Source organism: Bombina bombina, chromosome 4, assembly GCF_027579735.1.
Source record: "Bombina bombina isolate aBomBom1 chromosome 4, aBomBom1.pri, whole genome shotgun sequence".
Taxonomy (NCBI): domain Eukaryota; kingdom Metazoa; phylum Chordata; class Amphibia; order Anura; family Bombinatoridae; genus Bombina; species Bombina bombina.
The window spans coordinates 300517616-300527728 of record NC_069502.1 but is presented as its reverse complement, the minus strand read 5'-3'; positions in this window follow the sequence as shown (position 1 = coordinate 300527728).

Here is a 10113-nt window from a genome sequence, read left to right as displayed (position 1 = left end):
AGTTTTACAGTCCCTTTAATAAATCAATCACTATGAAAAATTAATGATATTGCTTAATTTATTATATGCATAAAAGTAAACAAGGCCGACTTCCGGTGGGCGGCAATCCAAGATGGCCACAAGCTTCTGAAGCTCCGTTCAGCTTGGAGTTAAAGTGGCTATAGATCTTGCCATCCTCTTCTCCCTTGACAATAAAAGTGTCCGGGAACTTACTGGGATCAAGGCATACCACCCCTTGGCCACCGAGAAGGGAAAAAGTAAGCCGTTTGGCCCATTGGTGGGAACATCACCGCCACGTTTTTTCATATCTACTCCTGACTTTAGCAAAAAAAGACAAGGATGGAGCTCCCTATCTATACAGACTGCTGCACTGACTCCCCTATTCTGGCTGAGCTGAAAGCTATATTCCTACCCAAGCTAGACCGCTTGCTGCTTTCCTGCCTGGATTTGTGCGCGGTAGTTAGAGTGCAGAAACAACCTTACCGGCAAAAGATGCCCTCTTGCAACTTCGTCTCTCAGACGACACAAGCTGTTCCCATACAGCATCCGACACCAGATGCTTACGGAGTGGCCTCAGAGCCTTCACAGGGGAGAGGGATGACAGTGGCAGCGAAACCCAAACCGAGCATCTGCAACTTGAAAATGCGGCCGAATACAGTACTGGAGGTGGGACCACAGACATCGTCTCTGCTGCACCCGGTGTTGTACCTAGAGTGTGGACTGAGCCGATATAGTAACTCTACTCATAGAGCCCCCGACATGCCTGCATGGTGTACTAGCAAATCTGACATGGACCGGCCTTTTACTAGGCGCATGGCTCACCTGCACAGAACACAACATGGCGGTAGTCACCCCTCGCAAAAAAGCTGCTCTATTCTGAACTATGGCTACCTAATTTTAACTCGTGTTGGAATCGGATAATCTAATAACTCAACCTTGCTCATTTGTTGTTGAGCGGCAGCTTTTCTGTGTTCCTGGTTGATTGCAGTTGAGGGACGTGGATTCAGAACTATTTACAACAAACTGATCATGCCCTCCACAATTATTTGCTTGTTATTGTGTTCTCTGGTTGTTCTTAGTGTGTGTTTTTGTTTTTGACCCACTTTCCAGATTTCCACTGCCCGACTGGAGATTACGCAGGCTGTCAAATACTCTCATTCAACACCGGCTCACTGCTGGACACTACTGAGTATTTATGACGCTCTCATAAGTCTATTGTTTGTAACGTTTGCTATGGCAGTTTAGTGTAATCTCCCCACACCTAACTTGTACATATCTTCATAAAAATCTGCACGAGTACTTCTATATTCTCTCACTAACGTAAGCCTCCCTCTCACACTTTGTCAAATATCCCAACCACCGTTTGGAATTTGCTGTATAGCTGCCACATGAATGCCCCTTAATGCTCACATTGACCCTGGTATTTAGTGCACTACAGATCTCAGAAATAGAATCACATTTTATCACTCTCACATATGCGTGCTGGAAGTTTGTATTATTTTCTATATTCTAACTCTTTGTAAAATGAGTGGATTGTTGTTCTCTGAGGGCCTCTAGTGGCTACTTTGGTATTGCAGCACACTTCCTTTAGCTCTGAGTTACGATCATCTAATAGCAATTTATTGTAAGATTCTGCTCAACCTGACACCTGTATAGAAACAGGTATGTTTTAACATTCTCTATGTATCTGCTTGATTTTTCTTTTTCTACTCTGATTTGATTGTTTATTGTTTTATCCTTTTATGCTTGCATTGTTTCTTCCACATTCTATATTGGTTTCAAGGGGGATGGTGTAAGACAGATAATAACTTAATCAAAAGCAATTAGGCATAGTTTCTCAGCCGTGTCATCATAACCCAGATCAGCTACCTAAATTTGGGACATCCCATCTCCTTACATATAAAACTGCACTTCTGAACTGCTGCACAATCATAATGCTGTTTGCTGAGACTTGTAATATGTTATAACTCTCATAATATGTTAAAAATTTTGGTCACGCTGCCTTCTTATAAGGGACACATCTCCACTGTAACTCCACAGTTTGGCTGATCAGTGTTTATATGCTACACTGCCTGATACTTGTTCTATAACCTGCGATATGCACTCTTGGGATTAGATCTCATTGTGAGAACTAAATCGCTTCTGCAAACTAATGTCTCAACGTACATACAAGCTCCTGCTTTGAACTATAGCCAGACATAATTAACCATTCTAAATAGCCTCTGTAAATGCATATCCCACTCATATATATCAAGAAGCTATGGAGTAAATGCATACATGTAATAATACGGCAGCCACATTTTTCACAGTCAATGTCTATTAGATGATATCTGCCGGGCTATATAACTTATTAGTCAATTTTCTTTGTTTAAGGAGGTTTAGTTTAGTCTTGTTAGTTTATTAAACTGAAATACAGTGTACATATTATCTTACTCATGAAAATTGTGGGCCCTCTCCCCCCCCCCCCCACTTGATATATTCGCTGCATTTGACAGTTGCACTCGTGGGCTTAACCACAATACTATATGTATCGACCTTCTCATTTTGAGATGTAATATCTTTTTGCCCCTTTGTAATTTTTGTCTCTGTTTAAGGAGGTTTAGTTTAGTCTTGTTAGTTTATTATATGTTTAGTTAGATTGTGTTAGTTTATAAAAAACAAAACCCCAGCATTATGGTACAAATGAGCACTTCTGTTAGAAAGTTCTCTAGTCCATACAAGTCCTTTACAAACCTAAATATAATCGTGAACGTTACATTCTAATGCATTCAATGGATTATGTTGTTAAACCATGCTGTATCATCAATTCTATGCTACTCTATCGCACCCTGCGCTGTGTCTTGGATCTGTAATTTATCATTGTACCATGTGTTGGTTATAAATAAAATTTAAAAAAAAAAAAGTAAACAAGGCCTGTGTGCGACGTAACATACGTAGGCCGCAAATTACATTTTTTTGAAGAAAAATAATGTAATTTAACATTAACAACAATAATATTGGATAAATACATTGTTCAATTTTTTGATCAAATTGGCGTAAATTTTTTATTTATACATTTACCTCTCAAATCGCTGTCACAGTCGTCAGTTATGCCGGTAATGATCTCAGGCCCTAGACGATGAACAAGCTTCTATTTGTAGTCATTTAAGTCCACCACATATGCTCTTCCACCTCCAGTAGCACGTGCTGAATTTTTTTCTTTGGCCAATTTTGCGTTTGCGAAATGTTTGATGTCATTATAACGTTTCTTGGTCTGTTCAACATCTTTTTTTTCAGGACCCTGGGCACTAACTGCATCGCTTATCCGTTGCCAGATTATCTTTCTTCTTGAAAAATTGGTCTGTTTGACACGACATCCGAATAAATAATCATAAGAGTCAATAATCATATCAATCAAAACTACATTTTGTTGATGAGAAAAAGTGTGGATTCTTGGATTTTGAAGTCTGGGAATCTGATCCAGATGAAGCCATATCGAATTTGTATATTGAACTTTACAAAAAGAACGCAGAGAATGAACTAATCAGAAAATGTTTAACAATAATAAAGGTTTTAAGAAATTTAGCACTTTTATAGTTGCTAAATTCTATTCCCGCGACTACTATGATGTTTGTGATACCTTGCAGGTCACGTGTTAATAATTGGCCATTCAATTCTCCAGACATTTAAATACATTAGATTAGTTGCGGCGAGTGAGGCGACAAATTTATCAATAATCCGCCACTGCTCACAGCGGGCTAGACGTGTCTATTTCAGAGTGTTTTTTAGTACATAGTGACAGCGAAAACCATTTTGATTGAGGCGAGTAACAGCGAGTTTATCCGTGTCTACAATGTTGGATTATTTGACTGCTTAGTACATGGTGTCCTATGAGTGTAGCGCTAAGTGTAGCTCTCGAACGGTACGGGTATTTTGTGGCTCTTTGGGTGCGTTGGAAATAGTGTGCTTATTACGAGCTCTGTTTAAATGTTATGCTAGACAAAAAAGTTGTACAAAACACATCAAATATACATTTAACAGTACAGTTAACTGTCTTTTAAGAATTTGGTGGCTGGAGTCTGCATGATTAAAAAAAAAAAACGGACGGTTGGTAACTCAGCGCTGTGGCGTTTATCAGCAATTTACAAATAAATGCTAATAAAAAGAAAAATAATTTGGATGCTAACAGGAAGTGAATGTTTTTGAATGTCTGATTGCTCACTGGTCCATAAGCTCATCTCCAGTTGATTTACTGGTTGGTGGACAGTGACACATCACTCACATTACTGGTTTGTGGACAGTGACACATCACTCACATTACTGGTTGGTGGACAGTGACACATCACTCACATTACTGGTTGGTGGACAGTGACACATCACTCACATTACTGGCTGGTGGACAGTGACACATCACTCACATTACTGGTTGGTGGACAGTGACACATCACTCACATTACTGGTTGGTGGGCAGTGACACATCACTCACATTACTGGTTGGTGGACAGTGACACATCACTCACATTACTGGTTGATGGACAGAGATACATCACTCACATTACTGGTTGGTGGACAGTGACACATCACTCACATTACTGGTTGGTGGACAGTGACACATCACTCACATTACTGGTTGGTGGACAGTGACACATCACTCACATTACTGGTTGGTGGACAGTGACACATCACTCACATTACTGGTTGGTGGACAGTGACACATCACTCACATTACTGGTTGGTGGACAGTGACACATCACTCACATTTCTGGTTGGTGGACAGTGACACATCACTCACATTTCTGGTTGGTGGACAGTGACACATCACTCACATTACTGGTTGGTGGACAGTGACACATCACTCACATTTCTGGTTGGTGGACAGTGACACATCACTCACATTACTGGTTTGTGGACAGTGACACATCACTCACATTACTGGTTTGTGGACAGTGACACATCACTCACATTACTGGTTTGTGGACAGTGACACATCACTCACATTACTGGTTGGTGGACAGTGACACATCACTCACATTACTGGTTGGTGGACAGTGATACATCACTCACATTACTGGTTGGTGGACAGTGACACATCACTCACATTACTGGTTGGTGGACAGTGACACATCACTCACATTTCTGGTTGGTGGACAGTGACACATCACTCACATTACTGGTTGGTGGACAGTGACACATCACTCACATATCCGGAGCCCATGCCATTTTTTTGCATCACTAACCCAAGGAGTTAAAGTTAAGTCCCTCTGGCTAGTGCAAGCATTGCAGGTTCCAAGTAAAATGCAAACAAACTTCAGGGATGAACTCCAGGATGTTGGTATGGTCGTTGTTATGTGTTCTTTACGCTGCTGTACACGCCTCCTGTAATCCAAACTGTGACGCTGTTAACACAAAGCCAGGGGCGGGAATAAAGCAACCCATCACCTCTTTCAAAAACAAACAAAGTTCAGCAACAGCCGCATTTTGCCCAAATGAGAAGGCAATCTAGGTAGAGAAAAACAAAAAAGCATAGTTTATTTTGCCAAAAACTTTACCACAGTACACACTGGAATGGCAAACAGCAAACATGGTCATTTGGCATTTCAGTGTGTACTGTGGTAAAGTTTTGGCAACATAAACTATGCTTTTTTGTTTTTCTCTACCTGGATTGCTGTCTCATTTGGGCTGAGTGCGGCTGTGGCTGAATCTGTGATCTCTGCTCTGGAGCTGCAATGTGCTGACAGCCTTTGCTGTAATTTAACACATAGATATGGCCAGTAATGCAAAATGACATTCTGTAATTAGAGAATGCCCCTTTAATTAAAAAAATATAACATAATAATTGTAAGATAACACTTTTTAAAAAGAACACATCAGATATAAGGAAAGTTGCTATTTACCAACTTTTCTTAGCAAAAATAAGGGATAAAACTTTATTTTCAAACAGTTTTATCCTTGAAAATGAACCTGCATGCATTATGCCTCATATTAAGGATTGTGTTTATACTTTATTTAGCACTTTTGTTTGAGGCACTGTTGTAAAGTCTTTGTTTTTTTTCTATATCTTGTAACTATAGTGATATCATATGGCTGTGAAGTCACTTACTTTAATTGTAATGCAGCTGGTTTCCATAGAAATCCCTGTTGTAAATGCACTGAGTAAACCTCTCTCATAAAACCAAGTCTAGACCAGTATACACAGAAGTTCCCCTAAAAAAGATATTCTCTTCTTGCATACAGAAAAGGAAAGACGAAGGTCTGTATTCATATAATACATAAAACATTTAATAGCTTTGGGGAGAAATATATTCTATTTAGCAGCAGAGGCATTTGGTAAACAAAAATTAAAGTCTAAAATTGACCATAGTATTAAAGAAACATGTTCACAATCTGAAAGGAGAGATGGTTCTTCAACCTGAAACACCAAATTTGCATTCATGATTCAGATAGAGGATGCAATTTTAAAAACATTTTCCAGTTTACTTCTAGTATCAAATTTGTTTCATTCTCTTGGTATCCTTTCTAGAAGGAAAAGTGATAAAATACAGAGAGCTACAGTAGCTGAACACATAATGTGAGCCAGTGTCAAGAATCATATTTTTGCAACCGCCAATCAGCAGCTAGCTTCCAGTAGTGCATTGCTTCTTTTGAGTCTACCTACTGTAGGTATGGTTTTCAACAAAGGATATCCAGAGAACAAAACAAATTTGATAATAGAAGTAAATTAGAAGTTGTGTAAAATTGCATACTCTGAATAATTCAAGTTTAATTTTGACTTTATTGTCCCTTTAGCATAGAATCCCATCAATCTCTGATTTTGTGCAGATAAAGTGTTACTTACCTAGCAAACAAGCCAACATCCTGCTACACATAAGCTAAAAGGATAGAAATGAAATGCATCTGAACTATATTTATTGTAATAAAAAACTTTTTTGCAATGTCAGTCTCATTATATTAATAGGGCTGTTTTTCGTAGGTCTATCATAATATACAATTTTTATCATGTTTAGGGCCTTTATTATGTAAATGTTAAGGGTCCCTAGATTAAAGGAATAAGTTAATAAAAAAAATATTTTTCAGACAAATCATTGCATAGTGTCAGTTATGGAGTAAATCAATTAGATCTCTTGCAAATTATACTGAATAACATTAAATAGTAATTTCTGATGAACTATATACCCAGAATTTTTTTCTTGTGATTATAACACCCATAAACTGACTAGACATAATTTTTTATATCTCGACCCTTATTACTCAATGACTGCTGCCTCATTATAGCGCTGCGGAATCTGTTGGCGCAAATAACCAATAATAATAATAATATTAATTACATGGTCACGTTGGCCAATGCACACAGACAGCCATGATTTCTGTAAAATGATTGTATAGCTACATTTTGCTGTTGTCCTCTGTTCCATCCGCTAGCTCAGCCTGTGCTGTAAGAAAAGAGATTAGCGACAGATGGTTTCACAACAGTGAACTTTTTATTAAATAATGTTTGTAGTAAACTAAGATTTCTTTTTTTAATAAACAATTTACAAAGTTAGAATAAAAAAAAAAGATGTCTAGCTTGCACAATGTACCAGATAAATGACGGGGAGACATTTTTCATATTCCTGTTCTCAAGTGGATCAATCAGTGCTTATTCATTTTGAATAATCCATCTGTTTCAGAAGTGGATATCCATAAAATAGGACTTGATAAGTGGCGCTGGGCACTTGTAGTAAATGTAGGATGTACTGCAAAAACCCATCTTTATAGCTGCAACAACAACAAAAAAGACAGGGATTTTGCTATTCTCAGGATTATAGCTTCTAGGCTGTTTGCGGACGTAAGAAAGAATAATATTTATCCCCTATTGAGTGCTGAAATTAGATTTTGAAGCTCTCTATACAACATTGATCAAATCTTAAGCAGGAGGTCTATAATATTATTTTGCCAAGCTTTGATTTAAAATAAAAATACAAAATCTAACCACTAATTCACAAATGTAATTCACTTTTAGGTTTAACTTGAATTAAAGCTATACTTAGTTCCATCTGAATTAGAAATAATCTAGGTAAGTGAAGAATGTTAATTAAGTCAACAATTTGGCCTCTAGCCTTGTGGTAAGAAAATGATTTTATATTTTATAAAGTCTCTTAACTGTAGCTAAACACTTGCACATCTCTACTGATGCTTCATTTGCATGAAATTGTTATTTCTTGCAGTTTAACCCCTTAAGGACCAGCGACGTACCCTGTATGTCACTGGCCTTTTTTTGGGACTTGATTGTTTTGTAGCGCGGTCTTGCCACCAGCGTTGAGACTGCTCTACTCCACAAAGCCTGCTGGAGGGAGAGCATTAATAGCGTGTTCTTGCTAGACTTGTGCTGTTATGTCCTGAAAAGACCCTTAACGACCAGTGACATACAGGGTACATTGTGGTCATTAAGGGGTTAAAAACACTGGAGTTATCAGCATTTGTATATCTTGCATTTCAGGACTGACAATGTTTTGCAGAGTGATTAATCCCTACATTGCTTTAGGGACCAGAAACTCAATTAAGTATTTATGCTAACATTTGGACCAGTTTATTCTTAATAATTGCCATTGAGACTAAGGACCTGCTTCTCCAAAGCTCTGTGGTCTGACTATCTTTTTATATCCCTAAACACATTTATATAGGCAAAGTTTAGCTTGAGAGCTGGTTTTCCTCCTGAGTGGAGTTATGGATACAAGTAAATAAGAGACACAGACATTGTAATATAATGCTCAAAAAAATACAAAACGTTTTTATGTGGTTTCTCTTTGTGCTGGTGACCTTTTGATAATTGGACTCTAAGGATCTACATTCTTAAAGGGTTGAATCTATGACCAAAAATATTGTGTATTGTTTCATTAGATTATTAAAGCGACATAAAAGTACATTAGTGTATGTATGCACAGTATATATCAACAATTAAGTACCACATTGCAAAAATTGTATTTCAGAGCAGTCCAGGGATACACCCTTGAAAAGCCTGGTGGAATTTGTGTGTCTGGTCTCCTTTTCCTTAGACAATCAGAGGTTGCTCTTCGGAGAAATCTTAGAATTTGCTGACCTCAAAATAGTGCGTTTTGTTCTCAAACTAAATATAACATACACCAGATTGTGGATTATACAGGCTGCAGCTATTTAATAGATTGATTGAATAATTTAACAATAGCTAAAGGGCATGTAAAATAATTAAACCTTTTGTAAACCCCCAAACAGTGCTTGCCCAACCCCTTAAATGGTATCTTAACCAAAACTTGGCAAGCAACCCAAATATTGCTATGACACAATCAACAAAGCACCGAGAGGGAGTTAGAATCTCCAGACAATTGTCATAATTTCTTTACATCATCCTTTTATACCCTGTTAACCCACCTCATGCCCTCCTTTTCTTATGCATCTTTGTGGGGCCAATAAACCTCTTCTTCAATTATTTTCATACAGTTTTTTTTATATACAAATGGATTACCTGCAGTATGCATCCTAGCTCCCCAGTGTACTGTAGAGATAAATTACAGTAATAGAAGTAAAAATAATTAATAAGGGTAAATTGTGATGCTTTTTTACCATGGTTATTTAAATGGACATGACACACAAATGTTAAAACACTTTAAAGTGATGCATCATATCTGTAAAAAGATGACTAGAAAATATTACAGTAGCATCTCTATGTAAAAAGATTTAAATTTCCTCAGCAAACACATCACATTTTAAAGGAACTTTAAATGGAGACATAAGTCAAAATTAAACTTTTTCATGATTCAGATGGGGCATGAAATTTTAAACAACTTTATAATTTATTTTCCATTAACAAAATGTGCATAGTGTTTTATATTTATACTTTTTGAGTCACCAGCTCCTACTGAGCATGTGCAGGAATTCACAAAATATACGTATATGCATATGTGATTGACTCATGACTGTCACATGATACAGGAGGAGTGGAAATAGACATAAATTTTAAATTTGTCAGAAAAATATCTAGAAGCTCAGTGTTATTGCAAGTCCCAGGACTAGCAATCAGCCTGCTAGTCCTGAGACTTGCAATGGAGCGTGCATCTGGATCATGTTATTTCCCTCCTCTACTATTAAGATATCATAATTCTGTAAGACATCAGGGAAGAT